Source organism: Nyctereutes procyonoides, unplaced genomic scaffold (assembly GCF_905146905.1).
Source record: "Nyctereutes procyonoides isolate TBG_1078 unplaced genomic scaffold, NYPRO_anot_genome, whole genome shotgun sequence".
Classification (NCBI taxonomy): domain Eukaryota; kingdom Metazoa; phylum Chordata; class Mammalia; order Carnivora; family Canidae; genus Nyctereutes; species Nyctereutes procyonoides.
Genome location: NW_026575034.1, coordinates 16,839,933 through 16,862,213, shown reverse-complemented (window position 1 = coordinate 16,862,213; position 22,281 = coordinate 16,839,933). Strand labels below are relative to the sequence as shown.

Below are 22,281 nucleotides of genomic sequence, written 5' to 3'. Positions count from 1 at the left end.
ATGAGTGAGGACATTTCTGAAACTGGCAAGAGAAGGGAGAAGGGGAGCCTAATGAAGGTGGAAGGGGGTGGCCTCAGCCCAGGGAGAAGACCCACAGAGAAGGGAGCTCTACTGCTCTGGTGCCCCCCAGAGGCGCCACACCTGAAGAACCAGGTGTGACAATTACAGAAATGAGATACGGAGCCAAGCAGATGATTCAAAGTCTGTGGAGAGAAGGGGTTAGAAAGGAACTACCTCGGGTAACTTTTGTACACAGCTTTTGGACTAAATGCCTTCAAGCTAACAAGAACTATAAACAAATATTGAGTAGATTTATTTTTCATATGGATTAGCAATTCTGAACATACTTCCTGCATATTCCAGGATTGAGCATATCAGTAAATATGTTGTTAATAATGAGAATCAAGTTTCTCACTTGTGAGGGGAGGGAGGTACAAACACAGAAAGGAGGGAAAAACAAACCACGCATGCTGGGCTGGAACCATAGGTACTGGAATGAAGGAAAGGAAATAACACTTGTGATAGAAGGTATGTGAACGTGGTTTGCAAACTATCTGTTCGTACACTTGCACAAGATGTTATTAGTAAAACTGTTCTATAAGGGAGAACATGGATGGACTAGGGTGGGGGTCTTTGAACTTAAGCCAAGCGCTGCAGGTATTCCAAGGAAGAAGAAGTGGGGGCTTCATGAAGGTTTGCTTTCTAGAGGAGTTGGCATTTGAGGCAAGGTCAAGGTTTTAAGAGGTCAAAGTTTCAAGAGGTAGAGAGTGGTTAGGGAGGGTGTTCCCAGAGGAAGAAGTAGTGTGGGCCTAAGCACAGCAGTGGAAAAGTGCTCAGGAACACAGGGGCAGCAGCTCCATCATGCAGCTGGCTGAATAGGTTAGACTCAGAAGGAGCCATAAGCCCCAGGCTTCAGAGTTTGAATCTACCTGTATGATGGCTGGGAGCCCCAGGGGGCTTCTAAGCAGGGATAGTATACTCAAGTCTTCATCCTGGGACAGGTAGAGCGAATGTCAGCATGACAGGGAAGCGAGGAGCAGGAGTGTACTTCTTAAAGAAGACATGAGTTCAGTATGAGATGATTCTGGGATGTGCAGGTGGAGATGCCCAGAAGATGGTTAGAAATGCAGGGTTGCAAGATTGCTGCTCGAGAGGGGTACCAACAATAGCATATATCTTAGAAATATGGATCTCCAGGAGAGCTTGAAGTCACAGGTGAAGATTGTAAGCAAGCTATTGGGATTTAAGAGAGCCTTGCATATAGACTGATGGGATCAGAAGCCAATATGCAGGGGTTAGTTGCAGGGTTTGGATGTGAAGGTGTGAAGGCGATGCTCAGTTATTCACTCACTCGGCAACCATGTGATCACATGAGTGTGTAAGAAGAGGGAGGGCAGAAGTTGGTAAGGATGGACTGTGATACCAGGATGACCTTAGAAGTACCATACAGGGAAGGTGGTCAGGGGAGGACTTCCGAGAAGGCAGCACTGCTCTCTGGAGAAGTCTGGATGAGTCTGTCCCCTCCTCTGGGCTCCCCTGCACCCCAAGCTCACATATACCCACCAAAGAAGCAGCTCAGGGGGAGGAGAGGCAGCTGGGGCCTGGGTTGCTCAGAAAGGGCTTTGTGGGAGAAGTAGGAAATTCAGCTGGGCCTCAAGTCCTGAGTAGAACGGGGAAAGTAGAGGAAAACAAAGGAATTCCAGTCTGGGCCAATGTGTGAGCAGATTTAATGGCAGAACAGATGGGGTAAGTGTAGGATTCTTTAAGTTTCAAAGAACAGAAACCCTTTCTGGCTGGCTCAGTGCAAAGGGGGCTTGTGCCAATGGTAACTGAGTCCCCACAGAACCCAGGAAAGGAAGTACACCCAGAGCCATCAGAACTTGAGGCCCCTTTTCTGTCTGAATGTCTGTATTCCTCTGTCTCCCACATACCATGTGATTCTCTCCCTCCCTCTTTCTCCTTCTCTCTACACATCTGCTCCCTCCCCCTTTTCCTCTTTCCTTTTTTCCTTTCCTAGTCTGATCCAGTGGTGATAGCTGAGGCCATGTGATAAATTATGGTGTCCCTCCTCAGAGGCCGTGGGTGGGACAGGCAACAAAAGATGTCATGTACAAGATGTGAAGAAAAGACCACACATGTACCAAGCCCCCACTAGGAACCAAAATCTGTGTGAGTGACCTGTGTTATGTCATTCAATGGCCTGTGAGATAGCTTTCATCCTACTTTACAAATGAAGAAACTGAGGTTAAGAGAAGTTAAGCCACTGGCCCAGGATCACAAAGGTAGAAGGTAGCTGAGCTAGAATTTAAACCAAGTTCTATCTAACTCTTAAATCAATGTTCTTCTCCCCAGACCACTCTGCCAGAGAATGGGGAGCTAGTTAGAACCACTGAACTTAGTCTAAGAACATCACAGGGGTCAACCAGTCTTACACCCACCCTGCTTAAAGGTATTTGCTATGACAGACCTTCTTAAACTTTTTAGGGTCCCATAACTCTGAGGATCTAATAAAAGCCATGGAACATGTCCATATCATTTGACATGTGCTTTCATGGGATTTGTAGACCTTCTAGGCCTCCACCTAAGAGTATTTTCTCTATAGCATTCCTGACTATTGATTATTCACCTCCTACTTGAAATCCTCGAAGGAGAGAGAACTCATTACTTTATGTGGCAGCCCATTTATTTATTTATCCAACAATATCAAGAGGGACGCCTGGGTGGCTCAGCAGTTAAGTGTCTGCCTTTGGCTCCAGGCGTAATCCTGGAGTCCCTGGATTGAGTCCCACATTGGGCTCCCTGCATGGAGCCTGCTTCTCTGTCTGCCTCTCTCTCTCTCTCTCTCTGTCTCTCATGAATAAATGAATAAAATCTTTAAAAAAAAACACACACACACACACAATAAAAAGATCTGTGTAACTCTCCCTCCTTTGCTTCCTCTTGTGCCCTATGGAGAACTGCAGAACCAATCTCTTTCATACCCTGGAAGCCCTTCAATATCCAAAGACAGTGACAGCTGAGGCCAGAAAACTGTTATTTGTTTAAACTCTTATCCCATGCTGGTCCCTCTTGCCACTAAACAATACAAACTTTTTCAAAGTCTGTCCCACAATACAAAGTCCTGAACAGTATGGGGGACTGTTAGTGTCATCCAGCCAGTAGTCTCTTTATTTAAGGGATTCTGATTTCAAATGGCCAGAACACCACATTGCTTTGAATTCAGCCCACAATTGTATTGGCTCCAGGAACTACCATGTCGTTACATGACTCATAAAAAAACCCATGGTCAAGGGATCCCTGGGTGGCGCAGCGGTTTAGCGCCTGCCTTTGGCCCAGGGTGCGATCCTGGAGACCCGGGATCGAGTCCCACGTCGGGCTCCCGGTGCATGGAGCCTGCTTCTCCCTCTGCCTGTGTCTCTGCCTCTCTCTCTCTCTCTCTCTCTCTCTCTCTGTGACTATCATAAATAAATAAAAAAAAATTAAAAAAAAAACCCATGGTCCACTGAAACTCCCAGATCTATATCACAAAACTGATCTTCCCCTATCTTGCCCTTTCCTAAACTATCCTGAGAAACACTGTCATCTCAGTCTGTTCTTCAAACATAGGATTTCTGTGCTGGTGCCATGACACAACAGATTGTTTATCTCACCAACGGAAGACTCAAACCTTTCTCAGATTCTCCCTTCTGGCCTTACATAGTTTTTCTTTTGGTTGAAAAAGGGGAAGAGATGTGAAGCAGAAAGGGATTTTTGAGGTTTTCAAGTTGACATTCCACCATTAAATTAATGCTAACAAAAGCTTGATTTCACTAATCCTGAGAGAAACTTAATCTCCAGATGCACTGGACTTGCTGGTTCGATGACTGCACCAGGAGCGAGGCCTTCTTCCACAGCCCAGAGTTGGGTGTTTTTCCTTTTTAAAAGACTTTGAAGTTGTAGAGAGCATATATCGCTTTTTGAGCAAACCCAAAATAAGTTTTGTAAGCAGCTTTGCTCAAGTGAAGACTAACTGAATTAAATAGAACAGTTCCCTTTCATAACCATAAAAGAAGAAGAAAGATGAGGAGGAGGAAGGCGGGGGCAGGGGGATGCATTTGTTCCCCCTCACCTCCTTGAAGTGTAACACTGAGCTGCTCCAGGGCTTCCTTCTCAGACCTGGATTCTCTTCTCCCTGCACTCGGTCCCAAGGGGATCTTGTCCAAGCTCATGACTTTAAATATTATCTATAATCTGAAGACTTTTAAATGTTTATGTCTAGCCCAGACTTCTCCCCGCTGCCCCCCAGCCCCATAAATCCAGCTGTCGGCTCAATACCTCTTCTTGGGTGTCTCATAGACTTCTCCAGGTTATGCCACCCAGCCTGCTCTTCTCTCCGCCTTTCCCATCTCAGTAAATGGCAAGTCCATCCTTCAAGTTGCTGAAGCTCAAAACAGAAATCATTCATTATTCCCCACTTGCTGCTCCCCACACACCCCACAGGGAATTCATCTTGGCTCTGCCTTCAAAATACACCCAGATTACTCAGCCATTAGAAACGACAAATACCCACCATTTGCTTCGACATGGATGGAACTGGAGGGTATTATGCTGAGTGAAGTAAGTCAATTGGAGAAGGACAAACATTATATGGTCTCATTCATTTGGGGAATATAAATAATAGTGAAAGGGAATAAAGGGGAAAGGAGAAAAAATAAGTGGGAAATATCAGAAAGGGAGACAGAACATGGAAGACTCCTAACTCTGGGAAACGAACTAGGGGTGGTGGAAGGAGAGGAGAGCGGGGGGTGGGGGTGACTGGGTGGCGGGCACTGAGGTGGGCACTTGATGGGATGAGCACTGGGTGTTATTCTGTATGTTGGCAAATTGAACACCAATAAAAAATAAATTTATTATTAAAACAAAACAAAACAAAATACACCCAGAATCTGACCATTTTTTACTACTTTTACCACTACCACCTTGTCTAGGTGGCCATGACTTCTTACTGTGACATCAAAGCAGCTGACTTCTAACTGCTCTCCTGCCTCCTCCCTCCACCCCACCCCACCCTACCCACAAAGCAGGCAGAGTGATTCTTTTCGATTATGAGTTAGATCATGTCTTGTCAGACTTACTTTGAACCAGGTACTATACACAGCAATTTTTATACATCACTCATTCTCAAAACCTAATCTCCAAAAATATCCAGTCTGCATTTTCTAGTAAGAAAATGGCATTCCAAGGCCATGCTCTTTCCTTCAACCCATTGCTGAAGAATAATTCCACTCTTGGAGTGCCTGGGCTGTTTAATTGGTTAAGCATCCAACTCTTGATTTCACTTCAGGTCATGATCTTAGGGTTGTCCCACTGAGCCCTGCATCAGGCTCTGTGCTCAGATGGGAGTCTGCTTGAGATTCTCTCCCTCTGCACCTCCCCCCATCTCTCTTTCTTTAAAATTAATTAATTAATTTAATTTAATCTTTTAAAATAAATTCCGTCCTCCTCACCTCTAGGAAATCCCTTTCTCAAAGCCTCCTGATCAAGTCCATCTAAAGTCAAGTTCATAAAAAGAGATTTTAACAAAAGCAAGTAGGAAAGGTGCAAGAAAAGTAAGAATAATACCTCTGTAGAAGATATCAGTTTTCTTGATAGCAGCTTACTTACTCAATTTATTCCATTCAATCAGTGAATTAATCCATTTATGGATTGATATGTCAGAAAGGGGTTTTTCAACCAAGTATCCTGGGACCATATGAGGATAATACCAACCAGGGCCATATTTTTTCTCCTTCCCTTCCTTGGGATTCTGGGCCTTGATACTATCACTTATTTATTTTTCACAGCATTCTGGGTGCAGTTTCCACAGCCTCAGTACCTCTTCATTTCAACAATGACAAAAATTGCACAAACAAATATCTGAGCACATCCTCCAAACATGGAGAAATGTCTATGCTTCAGAATTCACAAACGCGCTATCCCATCCATTTGTTTTTGTAAACTTGAACTTTCACATTTAAAATAAACCATGTACTAGACAAAAGAATTCACTTTGGATCTGAGCCCTTCCTTTGCATTTGTGTTCTTCCTTCCTTTTTCTGGATTAAAAACCAAAGACATCTTCCTAAAACATCTAGGCCTGTTTGGGATTCTCCGAAAACTATTTTTGAGGGATGTTAGGGACTTGTTTCATTTATCTTGGGTAGGAATGTTGCCTGCTTTTTTAAAGTAAATGTGAAAACATTCTGGCAATGGAAAACTGTCAGGCAGGCTCCTGGTGGTGGGTGTATAGACCCTGGGTGTATAGGCGGATGATGGATTCCCTAAGAGTAACAAGGGCCTCAGTGGAATGGGTAACTTCTAGAATGCACACAGTCTTTGGCAGCCAAGCTGTCCTCTTCTGGCCCACAAAAAAAAACCTGCTTAGGCTTTGAATGTGGATGTAGGATGTTGGGGATTATGGTGAGATTAAAGTGTGATGTGAACCAGAATGGCTCTGAGAAAAGATAGTATCTGATGTTAAATAAGACACAACTTGGACGACCAGAGGTCAAGAAATGGAAGGCATTAAAGCATGGAACCAGACTCAATTCCAGCTTGTGACCAACCTTTAAAATCTCAAAGAGCTCAAAGAAAAACAGGATGGGATCTCAGGGATACAGCCAAAGGGGCCAACGAAGAAGAGAGTGGGAATCTGTAGGGTCAGTGGAGGAGAGCAGGAAGGGAAATGGTTTATTCTTCCAAAAGTCTGAAGACCCACCACAGTTCCTGATCCACTGTTGACCTTGGACTCCCACATACCTTCTCTAGTTGTGCTAATATCAAATCCCATCACAAAAGCCTGAGTGATGCTGCCTTTCATTTTCATTTCATTTTGTACTGGAATAATTTTTCTAATTTGGGGGGTTCAATTCTATTCTTTGAGTTTTTAGAAGAGGAAAAAGGGGAATGCGATAGAATCCCTCACTGTGGCCCCCCATTCTTCCCTCAGACCTTCTCATTGAGGCCTCCATATAACATCTACATGTAGACTTAAAAAAAAAAACAAACAAAAACCTCTGCTGTGGCTAGAAGTGGGAGTAGCAAATCTCCTTAGGGTATATTGCACTTACCATGAGAAAAAATATCAACTGAGTGACTCTGACTTCCTTTAGCAAGTATAAGGCACTCATATACAGGAAAGAGTTGTAACAGAAACTGCTGAGCCTGACAAAGACTACCTCTTCCAAATACCTGTTGCTTGCCAAATTGTCTACTGGGGTAAATCTGCACAGGAGGCAAGGGCAATGACCCCTGACCCATTCCTTTTGCAGGAGCATTATTATTAGAACCTCCCTGATGTCTTTGGAGGGCCCCTGTTGGGATCTGCAGTCTGGAAGGGATACCAAATGCTCCAGAAAGGAATATAGCATGAGGCTGTGGGCTGGTAATCCAGCTTTTAATAAGAGCCTACATGTTCATGGAGGAATATATTTGTAGTAGAGCATGTAGTGAGGCTGGAGGTCCCTCTCAACTAAGCTACCCTGGCATGGTGGTATGATTTGGGTGTAATGCCTGAGTTGAATGAATGAACTAAAACAGCTATAACTATAGAATCTAAATATAAGGCTCTCCTGTGACCCAGGTGTGTATATCAGCCAGGTAAAGAAGATTATGCTAAGGTAGGGACGCCTGGGTGGTTCAGTGGTTGAGTGTCTGCTTTGGGCTCAGAGCATGATCTCAGATTCCTGGATCAAGTCCTGCATTGGGCTCTCTGCAGGGAGCCTGCTTCTCCCTCTACCTGTGTCTCTGACTCGTTCTCTCTCATGAATAAATAAATCTTAAAAAAAAAAAAAGGTTATGCTATAGTAACAAACCACACCAAAATCTCAGTAGCATACAGTAGTAAATAATCTTAGTCATGTTACATGCTGGCTGTGGTTTGGCTATAGCTCTTCTCCACAAACTCTTTACTCCAAGCATCAGATTGAGGGAGTGATTCCTACATGGGACAGTGACATTTGTGAGGCAGAGGAAAAGGCAGATTGTGATGGCTTTTAAAACTTCTGATTAGAAGATGCACATGTGACTTCCACCTCATTGGCCAAAGCAAGTCATAAGGCCAAGACAGACAGCAGTAGAGTGAGAAATACAATCCATTTGTGAGAAGGGCCCAGTAGCGACAATCTACTACAAAGAGTGCTAGGTCAATGAGGGCATTATCATTAGCAATGATCCACAACTACATGGGACCTGTTTTCAACTATGACACCATATGATGTAACAGAAACAGTGGCAACAACATCATCATTGGACCAGTGAGATTCTAGAGTTCTTTCCCTGGCTAGCATTTGGCTGTAGGACTGTCCCTTTGGACTGAATGAGCCACTAAGGTTATTAGAAAATTCAAGGGAATAGATATCTCCTGTAGAAAATATTGGGACATCCTACAGGTATGTGGGTGCTTGGAAAATTTAAGGGAGATGATTGTAGTTGTACTCCAAGTTGTGGAGGCAGTTCATACCAATTATGAACCAAATCAAGAAGATAGACCATGGTCATAACAGTATGCAAAAAAACAAAAACAAAAACAAAAAGCATAAATAAGATGTGGTTTATGCATACAATGGAATATTACTTAGCCATCAGAAATGACAAATACCCACCATTTGCTTCAACGTGGATGGAACTGGAGGGTATTATGCTGAGGGAAATAAGTCAATTAAAGAAGGACAAACAGGGATCCCTGGGTGGCGCAGCGGTTTGGCGCCTGCCTTTGGCCCAGGGCGCGATCCTGGAGACCCGGGATCGAATCCCACATCGGGCTCCCGGTGCATGGAGCCTGCTTCTCCCTCTGCCTGTGTCTCTGCCTCTCTCTCTCACTGTGTGCCTATCATAAATAAATAATAAAAAAAAAACACTTGTTAAAAAAAATAATAAAGAAGGACAAACATTATATGGTCTCATTCATTTGGGGAATATAAAAAATAGTGAAAGGGAATAAAGGGGAAAGGAGAAAAAATGAGTGGGAAATATCAGAAAGGGAGACAGAACATGAAAGACTCCTAACTCTGGGAAATGAACTAGGGGTGGTGGAAGGGGAGGTGGGTGGGGGGTGGGGGTGACTGGGTGACAGGCACTGAGGGCGGCACTTGATGGGATGAGCACTGGGTGTTATTCTGTATGTTGGCAAATTGAACACCAATAAAAAATAAATTTATAAAAATAAAAAAATAAAAAACAAAAAACAGTATGCAATCAATGGTAGCTGTGCCAGACAGCCACTAGTAAGCCCTTCAAATGAATTACTTTAATCCACACAAGAATTTTAAAGTAGGTAGTAGTATTATCCCTCTTATTACAGAAACTAAGACTTTGAAAGGTGAAGTATCCTTTCTAAAGATACATGGCCAAGTTCTGATTCAAACCCAAACATGTATAACTCCGAAGTTCTCTCTAAATCACAACATTCACTTGCCTCCCTCTGGGGTCCTTGATCCGATACCTGCCTCTTCAATCTCCTTTCCTCTTCTAATTTGATCCATTTCCGGTTTCTTATTTCTGCCTGTTTTTCTCTTAGACATTCTCTCTGTTACTACAGGAATAGGATCCTGACTAATGAAGGACCTGCACTCTCCGTCTCCACATCCCAAAAGTTGAAACGTAAACCTGCTCAGGTCCAGCTATAAAAGACAAGGTTGCTCTGGAGTGTCCTGGATTTCATGCCCCTTCCTCATCTGCCAAGAATGGTTACCACCCTGCCTCAAGTTCATCTCTCATTGGGAACTTCCAGCTCTGCTAGGTAAGGAGTGAGAGATCCTGCAACAAGTGCTCAAAACAAGACTAACTTGTCCTGATTCACAAGGAGAGGTCTCCATTTCTAGAAGAAGCAAACCAAATCAGTGAAGAATACAATTCGGGAATTTTTAAACACTGAAAATATTCCAGGAGCCAGGCCCAGACTGTCTTAAGCAGCTCCACACTTGGCACTGGGAGCCAGCAATCATCATTTTACCTGAACAAATGGCATCCTAATGTTTAGTCTTAGAAGGATGGCCATATGCTTTGAACCAAAAACTAGGAAGACACTTTTATTATTATATTAAAGATTTTATTTATTTACTGATGAAAGACAGAGAGAGAGAGAGGCAGAGACACAGGCAGAGGGAGAAGCAGGCTCCATGCAGGGAGCCCGATGCGGGACTCGATCCCGGGTCTCCAGGATCAGGCCCTGGGCCGAAGGAGGCGCTAAACCGCTGAGCCAGCCCGGCTGCCCGGAAGACACTTTTACAAGAGAGAGTTTCTTTTCTGATTTGTGAATGTACTTAAAGGAAAAGTCTCCTGACAACCTATAACTCATATCACATTTGGTTTTCATTCAACAAAATCCTTTCTAGACCCTTCGGCCTCATGCGGGAGGGGCGACGCTGACATGGGGGCGGCGGCGCAGGCGGACCGCAGCTCTTTGTGCGCAACCTGGAGACAGAAGGTGACAGAGGAGCTCCTCTTCGAGCTTTTCCACCAGGCTGGGCCTGTAGTAAAAGTGAAAATCCCAAAAGATAAGGATGGTAAACCAAAGCAGTTTGCATTTGTGAATTTCAAGCACAAAGTGTCTGTTCCTTATGCGATGAACCTACTTAATGGAATCAAACTTTTTGGGAGGCCAATCAAAATTCAGTTTAGATCAGGAAGTAGCCATGCCTCACAGGATGTCAATTTGTTGTATCCCCAGCATCATCTTGGAAACTCAAGCCCTACCTCTACATCTCCTAGCAGGTATGAAAGGACTGTGGATAATATGATTCCATCAGCACAGATAATTCAGAGATCTTTCTCTTCTCCAGAAAATTTTCAGAGACAAGCAGTGATGAACAGTGTTTTGAAACAGATGTCCTATGGTGGGAAATTTGGTTCTCCACACCTGGATCCATCAGGATTTTCCCCATCACATAGTCACAGTTTTAACCAGTCTTCAAGCTCCCAGTGGCGCCAAGATACACCATCATCACAGCGTAAAGGCAGACAGAATTCTCATCCCTATATACCAGATAAACATTATAGCTGAGAACAGCGTTACAGTGATCATGGGTCTGACCATCATTACAGAGGAAGCAGAGATGACTACTTCTATGAAGATAGAAATCCCGAAGGCTGGAGCCATGACTATGATAACAGAAGAGACAGTAACCGAGATGGAAAATGGTGTTCATCTCGACACTAACAAGTATTAAAAGGACGATGTTGTTATAGGGTCATTCTAGGCCCTTTTGGCTCAGTTGGCCTGGAAATGTTTTGTTAAACTGTGCAGAGCAGCTTTACAAGTTGCCACTTTATCAAAATTTTAAAACCTATAGCTAGTCTAATACATAAATAAGAGTTGCGGTTCCAATTTTGTTACATTAATAACCTTTCACCTCAGGGTTTTATGAAGAGGAAAGGGTTTTATGCAAAAGAAAGTGCCACATTCCTAATCATTTTAGACACTTGAGGAAGGGATGTATTATTTGAGTTGTATTATAAAGCAAATATTTTAATTATCTGTTATCTTTTTGTATTGCAAAAAGTTTCTTGTTAGTGAATCAAATTTTGGTGTGTATAATAGAAAACATTCGAGTTTGGTAGTCTGAAATGACTATCGGTATTTTGTTAATGAGAAAATGTAATTTCAGTGATACAGTTTACTTAGCTTATTGGTAAAGTTTGGGGATGAATCATACAGGACTTCTTAGAGAATTTTTAGTGTAAGTTCTGTGACATGGTCTTTTGAGTTTTACTCTTAGTGAACATAAAATTGTAAATTTATATATGCTATCTCATTCTAAAATTTTAGAATTTGCTCATTAAATCATTTTGATGTATAGCTAAAGTCTCTCAGGAAGTTAAATATTTCTAAATGTATTTTTTTACATTAAAAATACAGTGTTAATATAAATCCCACACAAATGTAAATGCATAGTCGGATAAAAATGGTAAAATGTTTTACTGAAAGTATGCTTTTTTGAGGAAAAAAAAAAGTTCATGAAGCCTTTACGTGCTGCCTCTATCACTCACATTTAAAAAATTTTAACATTATCAAAGTGCCCAGGACATGTGTACAAGGATACATTTTATTATGAAGCTTGTACAGGTTGTTTTTTGGTTTGAACATTTGAAAGAATTTAGTCTTAAACATTTTCTGACTTAAAAATTTTTAAATCTTGTTTAACAGAACTTACAGAACTTTTGTGTATCAAGATGCAGTTTTCCTTTTGTTGTAGAACTTGTTTATAAAAAAAAATCATTCCTTGAAAAATTTGATCCTTTTTAGTATTAACTACAGCATTTGTACTCTGTTGCTTTTTAATATATTGAAAACATTAAAAAATCCTTTCTATAAATAAAAATAGAATTACATGATATTGAAATTGTGCCCCACTCCAATTAACTTGTCAAGGCAGGCTCAGATCTGAATGCCTTCTCCTAAAGTAGTGAATCTCAATGTGTGATCACCTACTGTGCTTGTTTTAAATATAGGCTCCATGATTCTGCTTCAGATTGGAGGTAGTAGAACGCAGACTTCGATCTTTTCTAATGAGCTTTCTAAGAAATTCCCACTGCAATTTGAGAACCACTGCTCTAAGTAGAGAAAGGCAAAAACAAAACAAAAAAACCCACCCTAAAACCCCTCAATCAATTCTAAAAGTAAAATGAAAGTTTTGGAATCCCCCAAATGCCTATAACTTCTCTCAAAAAATAGATGGTTCAAGTACTCGCAAAACATTGTTAGTATGTTCTAAACAGGGAAACAAAGATGAGAATAATTCCTCAAAACATAGGAATATTAAATGCAAAAAGATGATGGTTTGTCCTTGGTGCAGAAGTGGGAGAAGAGTTTTAAGGCGGAGATGTTCAGTTTTACTGGGTGCTCTCTCCAGCTACCAGCTATAGGAGCAGACTGAAGCTAGGGGAGGAGACAGCAGCCAGCCATGATTCTGGGCCTGGAAGCAGAGGCACAGGAGTGTTCTATCTGTGCAGGAGGCACCTCACTTTTGCTTGGGCATTTATCATCCTCCATGCAGCTTCATGCTTCAGTAGATGCTCCACATCATCAGGGGGGTGATTCTGCTTAATGTGAGCCATCACAGATCCCATTCCCCTTTCCAGCTGTGGGTTTAGGTATGTGACCAAATCAAGCGAATGAGATGAGAAGGCAACTTCTGCTGAGGGGCTTCTGGACAAGTTGTCCTCCCTATAAAGGAAGAGAAGTGGTAAAAGAACCACTCTTTCTTGTTCTGCACCTTTTGGGGTCTGGCTATGATGCCTGGAACTGCAGCAGACATCTTGCTACCAGTCTAAGGCCAAGTTTGGGACAGAATCAAGAGGCAGAGCTGAGTCCTAAAGCTTGGAGCCAACCTGTCTCTGGGTTTCTAATTTTGTGAGATAATAATGGTCTTTATCACTTAGGACACTTTGAATTAAGTTCCTATTAAACTGCACCAAGAGTATCCTAATGGCAAGAGGGAACTTTTAAAACCCCAATTCTCAGTGTGATACATTGAAATTGATACGTGTGAAATCAGACAGAAAAATTTTTATTATTGTAAGAGTTGGCACTAGAATTCCACTAGAATTCCTTCAAGGGTGAGAACTGCTTTGTTGGGAAAAACAAATGGAAAATTGTCAGGGTAGAATGCGGAGCATCAACAATCTGAGTGTTAACTGGCAGAGAAGAGTAAGATGGGGGACAGCTCTGCACAGTAAAGGAGAAAGGAGATTTCTAGATACTCTGGAGGAAAACATGATGGAAATAAGAGAAAGAAGCCAACAAGAAAGCTTTGGGATGTGTGATATGCCCCCTCTCCCTCTGCTAGGTTCACAAATATTCACTGAGTGGATCTTTTGTGGACAGCAGTGAAGGGCTGAATTGTGCCTGCAGGTTGAATCGGGATGGCTTACAGAGTTGCAAGAGCCCAGAAGCAGAAGCACCAGAAGAGTTCATGGCAGATTTACTTTGGACTTCCCTGGACTGTGGAATCGAGGATTGAAAGCAATCTTTTCCAGAGTTCAAATACTAAGGAGGCTCCTGCTGACAACTGAGTTACAGAGACCTAGGAAAGCCTGTTTGAGGAGAAGGCCAAAGGCTTAATCAAGACCTCTCTATATTGCAGCTTGTTGGTAGAGGTGCAAAAATTCCAGATGGTGTGCAAAAGAAGAAGAAAAAAACCTGATCCAATGTCCAGCATTTGAGGAGTGGGGGGTATTCCTGTAAAGTGGAGTAGCCAAAGCTACTAAATAAGTATAGAGCCATTCCTGCAGAACCAGCAATGACTTAACTAGTAAGCATGGGAGACTATGGGCCCAACTGCCATGGGCTCTGGGAGAAGAGGTGGTGGTGGTCTCTTGCTCTGTCCGGGCCTGGGCCGTGTGCCTGAACGTGCATCTGGAATATAATAGGGGGTTTGCTGAGGTTGTCCAAACCTGCCCCCCACTCTCCATTCTCATGGAAAGAACAATGGAAAAGTGAGTTAGAAGAGATTCAAGAAGCATCTCTAGGGATTTCAGAAGACCTGCAAGGACACAGGACCAGTATTTTCATATCTTTCTTACAACCGAAGCTTGGGTCTTGAAAAACATGAGAGGCTTTGAGGAAGAAGCTCTGGTACAGGGATCAGGCCAGAGGGTGGAATTTGCAATTCTTGGACTCTAGTACCTGAATAAGATAGAAAACAAGCTTGCCCAGATACTTGCCGATCTGACCCAAGAGTCTTGAGTATGGACTAGAATGGAGAAAGTGTCCAGTGAAAATGCACAACACAGCAGGATCCATAACGAACTCTTGGCTTCAGGGCACCATTCCAGCTGTTGTGGACTTGGGCTTTCCTGTCCTCATGCTCACCACCAACTTATTTTAGACTCATGCTATATTGAAGGACAGGAGACAATTGCTGCTTACTCCTTGGTCACCACATGTGCCATTCAGAATCCTCTGTGTGTCACTTCCTCCAGTGCCTGTCCAGCCTGGGGTAGGAGGGGCAGTCCTGGTCCCCAGCCTCTCTTGCTCATCTTGGTCTAAGTAACCATTCACACACTCTGACTCTTAACCTGTGAAACCCACCCCAACATCTCTGTCTGGACCATTGCAGCAGCCTCCAGTTTGCCCTCCCCTCCCACGTTCAACCTCTACCACATGAATCCATAACTACAGAAAGCTACTTGATCAGTCTTCTTAAGACACAATTTGGATCAGGTTGTTGACTTGGTCTAAACATCTTCAACATCATCCTCATCATTTACAGAATAAAAGTTAAGTCCTTTAGTGGGACATCTAGAATTCTATACAATCTAAGCACAACTTTCTAGTTTCATTTCCTGTTCTATTTCCACATAAACCCTCTACCCCACGCTCAAGTCACACCTAAACACTTGTTCTCCCATAATACTCTACATGTTCTGAACTTCCTATGTTTTCTCAATCTATTCTTTCCACTCTGAAGCCCTCCTCCCTCTCTGCACCCATTGAAATTCTAGCCATCCCTCAAAGCCCAAGACAAGTACCACCTCCACCATGAAGTCTTTCTAGTTGGAAGTAAATTCTCATTTCTCTCTGCCTCTTAACACTTGTCATCATCTAGAAAACCACCCCTGTCTCTCTCTCTGCCTATGTTTCAGTGAATTTTTCCTTGTCCTTTTTTTAAAGATTTATTTATTAATTTAAGAGGGAGAGAGAGAGTGAGGGAAGGAGCAGAGGGAGAGAATCTTCAAGCAAACTCCCTGCCGAGCATGGAGCCCAACACATGGCTCAATCTCACACCCATGAGATCATGACCTGAGCTGAAACCAGGAGTTGGACACCTAACTGACTGAGCCACCCAGGTACCCCTTTCCTTGTCTTTTTAAACTTTTATTTGAATGTAAATTTCTTGAGGGTTGTACCGTGTATTAAACTGCTAACATGGTGTGTATATTCAATAAATATTTGCTAAAACTAAGCTGAAAAAAAAAGGAAAAAAAAATAAAACTAAGCTGAGCTGGGATCCCTGGGTGGCGCAGTGGTTTAGCACCTGCCTTTGGCCCAGGGCACGATCCTGGAGACCCGGGATCAAATCCCACGTCGGGCTCCCAGTGCGTGGAGCCTGCTTCTCCCTCTGCCTGTGTCTCTGCCTCTCTCTCTCTCTCTCTCTCTGTGTGTCACTATCATAAATAAATAAAAATTAAAAAAAAACCATAATCACACACTTTAAAAAAAAAAACAAAACTGAGCTGAGCTAAAAGATCAAATTAGAAAGGAAATTCTAGGATAATTAATAGAAAAGAGAAAAAAGAGAGACCTGTCCCTATGTCTTACTCAAAGCCAGCCCGCCCTCAAGAATGATACTAAGGGAAAGCTGCAGTGCCCCCAGGCTTGGCCACACACCAAGGGCTCACTACTGTCTCTAGCCACACAAATCCTACCACAATGTTTAGAGGCATAGCCTTGACCTGGTGGGAAGCAAACATGACAACTGTCCAAACTACAGGTCACTGGGGTGCTGAGAGACTGAAACATTAATGCCAGAAGTGGGCATCCCAGACACTCAAGCTCCCCACTCTCAGGGCAGAGACTTCCTGAATATGGCTCCCCTTGGAGGAGGGGAAGTGAGAATCAGCGATGACACTGGGTTCCAGTGAATAGCTTTGTGGATTTGGGTGTGGAGAGGTTACGGAGGGCATGAAAGATCTTCCATCCCACTTTACATATACCTCAACATCCCTCTGTTTTCAGCTTTCCTACTTCCATTGGTGTGGCATAAAAAGCCCAGTTGTCAGCTACTGGGTACTGCTTATAATCTTGCCTCCAGGGAGGCCTGGGTGGCTCAGCGGTTGATCCCAGGATCGAGTCCCACATTGGGCTCCCTGCATGGAGCCTGCTTCTCCCTCTGCCTACATCTCTGCCTCTCTCTCTCTCTCTCTCTGTCTCTCATGAAAAAATGAATAAAATCTTAAAAACAACAACAACAACAACACCTTGCCTCCATAGAAGCCCACCTTTTCTACAGAACAGAGAGGGTAGTATAGTAGGCCACCCTCTCCTCCATTCTGTAGGGATTAAATTCCCAGCGATCTTGGAATTTGCTGTGAAGCATGAAACTCATTCATATTGGCTTGGGTTGGAGATATGACAAGAGGAATTGAACAGAGTCAGGATCTGGCCCTGGCTCTCAGTCCTAGGGATCCAACATGGACACCAGGTTCAAGTATACTCTGTCTGACGCTTGGGAGTTTATCACCACCACCATCACTACCTCATAACCACTGCTACCACTGGTTAGGGAAAAGGAAAAACAAAAATCTTTTCACAATTAGCTCCTACACATGAACTTGGAGGCTTATAAGGTCACCCATAGACCTACCACTACTAGTGACTGATACAACAGTATTTCAAGTAGAATGAGGTTCACTGCATAAGTTTGAATGGTCACCATTTAATTACATTAAAATCCCATCAATAATCAGAGCTTTATAAGACCCCCCCTGACAAATAATGATAGTTTACTATTATGGGTTGAATTACACCACACCAAAATTCACGTTAAAGTCCTAACACCCAAGTACTACAGAATGTGACCATATTTGGAAATAGGGTTGTTGTAGATGTAATTAGTTAAGATGAGGTCACTAGGGTGGGCCCTAATCCAATGACTTGTGTCCTTATTAAAAAGAAGAAGAAGAAGAAGAAGAAGAAGAAGAAGAAGAAGAAGAAGAAGAAGAAGAAAGAAAGGAAATTTGGATACAGAGACACATTCGCAGGGAGAGAACCATGTAAAGAAACGTAGGGAAAACATGGCCATTTCCAAGCCAAAGAAAAAGGGCTGGACATTTCCACAGACAGCAGAAAGAATCAACCCCACAGCCATCTTGATTTTGAACTTCTAGCCTCCAGAGCTGTGAGGCAAAATATTTCTGTTGTTTGAGCCATTCACTTTGTGATACTTTATTATGGCAGCTCTAATAAACTAATACACTTGCCATTTAAAAATTCTCACTATAAGTCATGATCACTAATTTCACTTAATTCTTAAAACAACCCAATAGGTTAGGTACTTTTATTTATCTTCATTTTCCAAATGAGGACTCTAAGGCTATGAAAGATTTAAAAGCTTGCCCAGACTATTAAGTTGCAGAGCCGAGATTTGACCTCTGCTGCCTATGAAATCCCTATTCTTTTTTACACCATCTACCACTATCTCAGACGGAGGGATATCCTTATGAATTATACTATCATGTGTCCCGGGCTTGTGTGAACTATGCCTGGTTATTTTACTGTCTGTGTGGACATGTTCAATTCACTGTTGTCAACACAATGGGCTTCCTGCCATGCCACTCAGGATAGACAACAGTTGGCAAATCCCGGATGGCCACCCAGGAGCCAGGATAGCCAACAGGCCCGTAAGGGCTGACAGCTGAGGCCTAGCTGGCAGAAGGAGGTGGGAGGGTGAGGCCAATATTCATGAATCTGACAGGCTCCTTTACAGTTCTACAGAGTGAGTGGCTCCGGGCACTAAGAGAAGCCCATAAGAACCCATGGTAGATAGGAAACAGATGGGCAATTATGTGAAACTGAGCCTGGAGAGGAACAGGCACAGAATAGGGGCAGAAATGCAAGATCTAAAACCAAGAAGGCTTCAATTCAAGCTCAAAGGGACACCAGGGCTGGTCAGAAGGTGGGCTACGGAATGGCCATAGGAGCCCCTCAGGGAAGATGTTGCCTGAGTCAGAAGTAACTGGTCTCTGAAGCTGATTCCCATCGGTCTGACTTTGATGGGATTAAGGTAGAGAAGAGAAGAGGCTTCTTGCCCAACCACAAGAAAAATAACTGCCCTCATGCAAATGAAGCTAATGGGAAACATCTTGGGCAAGGTGGTTCACCCAGCTGTAGACTTAGAGCCATTCTGGCTTTCATTTGGGTTTCCTCTGTCCCTATTATTTCTAATTCAAGTCCAAGGATCATGAAAGGCCTTTAACAGCTCTGAACAGAACATACCTTCCTCTTTCCTATTTGATTCCAGGCCCTGACTTCTTACCAGATAGTGTACCCCAGGCCCAGCAGATGTGCCCCAGCCACTTCCTGAGTGTTTCTTAGCAACTACCAACCAGCCACCATTGCTCACCCAAGTGTCTGGGACCTCAGATATGAGCTTATGGGCTCACCAGATGGGACCAAGGCCAGCCTTCAGGAAGTTGGTGGCAGGGGACTTGCTTCCCCTCTGCTCACCCATCTTTACACCAATCCAAGATTTTCTCAAGTACACACATTTACCTTTGGTGGAATATGAATAAGCATTTTATTTATTTCTTTTATTTTTATTTTTTATTTTGGATAAGCATTTTAAATGTCACTAGTTGTATATTCTAATCTAATACACATTTTGAAAAAAATTTAAATCCCATTTTAGATTGAACTTATAGAAGAGAAGGGAAAATATGTCCTATTCAATCCATCTGATTGATTAATAACTGCCTGGAAGAGCACTGTGTTGAGAAGAATTCTGAAGAAGCACCTGGAATCACCAAGAAAGATCCACAATCAATCATTGGACAAAGGAGTGGAGCACAGATGCCACACATTTGCTACTTCTGGCCTGTGGATTCCCTAGTGTTTGTGGCCACGCTTTGTACACATGCCCTGACCCTCACGCTTGTCAGCAGTGTGGAGCTGGGAGCCAAGCTGGATACCTGAGCCAGTTCAGCCTCCTTGGCATCACAGGGCAGCACAGGGACTGGCACATTGCAGGCATCCATATTTATGTGTTGATCTGTCAGACTTTGTGAAGAGTATCTCAAATGACAGATTCTAGAAGTATGCATCCTAAGCTGGGGATCCTTTCACCCTACCAGAGACACAAGGAAACATTATAAGTAGCAGCATGGTTCTTACAGCCCTTTGGGATAAAAATTTAATGATATCATAAGAGCCATAGAGAAATTCCCACACTTTGATCCAGAAATAGCATCCTTGCAACGTTGTTGCTAATGAAACATTCAAGAGATGGGGAACATCTAAGTTCATGAACTTAGTAAATGTGCTAAAGATGTGAGGGTTGCACAGAGGGGTCACTTTACAGGCCCTTATATTCCATCTGGTCAACACCTCTTCCCCGCCCTCTCTCTCTCCTTCTCATCTCTCTACCTGAGGTGGCCACAGGCTACAAGTGCCTCCCCTGCTATCATAATTCAGCTCTTCACAATCCACTGGGTGTCCTGTCAACACTCTTGCTCCCTACTCCATGGAAAAGTAGTGCAAAGTGGTTATTCTTAGCATACTTGTATTCTTCCTCTCACTACAGAGGATTAGACAGTTATTAGAAAACACAGCAAAGGGGATCCCTGGGTGGCGCAGCGGTTTAGCGCCTGCCTTTGGCCCAGGGCGCGATCCTGGAGACCCAGGATCGAATCCCACGTCGGGCTCCCTGTGCATGGAGCCTGCTTCTCCCTCTGCCTGTGTCTCTGCTCTCTCTCTCTCTCTCTCTGTGTGTGACTATCATAAAGAAAGAAAGAAAGAAAGAAAGAAAGAAAGAAAGAAAGAAAGAAAGAAAGAAAGAAAACACAGCAAGTTTGATCTGCGCATACTATCATGATCAAAAATGTTGGTGATTTATCATCAAATGGAAAAATAAACAAATTTCAGGGCAATGTATAATGTGTGACACCCACATGATGTCTGGCAGGCTCCATGCCCAAGTATTAGCAGTAATTACCTGTGGGGAGGAAATGGGATGAGGGAGGGGGTGGATTATAAAGAACACTCTCTTGTTTACTCCATAAAACTGAAATAGTTTGAACTTTATTTTATAATGAAATATATTAATTGTGTAAGTTTTAAAAAAAGAAAAGAAAGGTATAGGATCCCAGCTTGAGGAAAACACACCAAGCATTGCCAAGGCTCTACCTTCTTAGAGAAGTCAATTTTTACCCTCAGCTAGTTTGCTTGAAATGAGCGGTTTACTTATCCCCAATTGCCTCAAGAAGTTGAGAAACAGGCCTCCCTGCTGGAGGCATCACTTGGAGAGCTGGCTTAATGCTCTTGTATTACTGCTGGGTAAGAGCCTTTCTCTCTCTGCTCTACAGAGCAGTCTTTCCAGACCACTCACTTGCACATAGGGCACCAGGGTAGACGGAGAGACCTGGAAGATCCTTTCTTGAGTGGCTCTCCCTCCTCTGGCAAGAGCTGTGCTGGAATCTCGGGGTTTACCAGGACCACAAGGGTCTCTCCAACGAGAAGAGGTGAGGGGGCCCTGAACTGCAGGTTCCCTTCCTTGCCTTTCTCGGCAGAATCAGTCAGGCTTAGCCAAAGCCAACCAGAAACCCTCAGTGAAGACAGACCTTCCAGCCTCACTTCTATCCTGTCTTCTCTCAGTACCTTCTGTCCACCATGCCTCAACTCACAGGAAATAAAGAAGATTAAGTCAACAGGTTGTGGTTGTTAACCACTTTAATGGACTAGGGAGGCAAGGTCCTTGAATGTCCTCCCAGGTCAGATGGGAGTCTCCCTCCTGGGAGAAGGAAACACCTGGCAAGTTAGTGCTGGTTGTTGGCAGGAGGCCTCAGATCCTTGCCGTGTGGACCTCTCCTTAGGGCTGCTTGAGCGTCATCATGACATGGCAGTTGGCTTCCTTGGGAGCCAGGGATCCAAAAGCACTTGAGTCACATCTTTTATGACCTAGTCTCAGAAGTCACACATCACTTTGCCACATTCTGTTCATTAGGAGCATGTCAGTCTAGTCCACACTCAAAAGGAGGGGAATTAGGCTCCACCTTCTGAAGAGAGAAGTATCAAAAAATTTGTGGGCACAGCTATTACCTATCAGGCTTTGTATAAGTGCAAGAGACATAGAAATGAGACATACAAAATCCTTGCCTTCCAGAAACTTTCAGCTTAACAAAGGAGACTGACATTTTACCTAAGCTGTGGGAACACAGAGAAGGAAGCTTTCTACTTACGGAAGGGGGCCAGTGGGAGAGGTCTCCAGTGTGTCTTTCTCCTGGCCACCTCAACTTCAACTCTTTTCTGTCCTTAGGCAAGGGTCACCCTTTTGCAAGCTCTCAGAAGTGATCTTAATTAGGAAGGGGCCAGGATCTTAGAGCCTTCATGGCAACCAAGAGTGAGGCCATTTCATCTTAACAACCAATTACTCCATAAAATGACAACAACAAAAAAATCTGGCCCTCTCCAGACTTTTACTGTTTCCCTTACTGAGCCTATCCACATACGCACAGACAAAGCTGTCAGCCATATGGAGGTGTTGCTGGCTTCATTTAAGAGATAAATATGGGAACTTGAGAAAGTTTATAAACTCAGCAGTGCTGGGA

At 43.3% G+C, this 22,281-nt stretch overlaps 1 protein-coding gene and 1 pseudogene across 1 annotated transcript in view; one reads left to right on the top strand and one right to left on the bottom strand.

The window, feature by feature from the left end:
* The window catches only part of IRAG1 (inositol 1,4,5-triphosphate receptor associated 1), a 161,387-nt gene that overhangs the window by 129,701 nt on the left and 9,405 nt on the right, over positions 1-22,281 (bottom strand). The gene's annotated exons all lie outside the window — the stretch shown is intronic.
* LOC129504983 (RNA-binding protein 7-like) lies at positions 10,388-11,176 on the top strand (annotated as a pseudogene).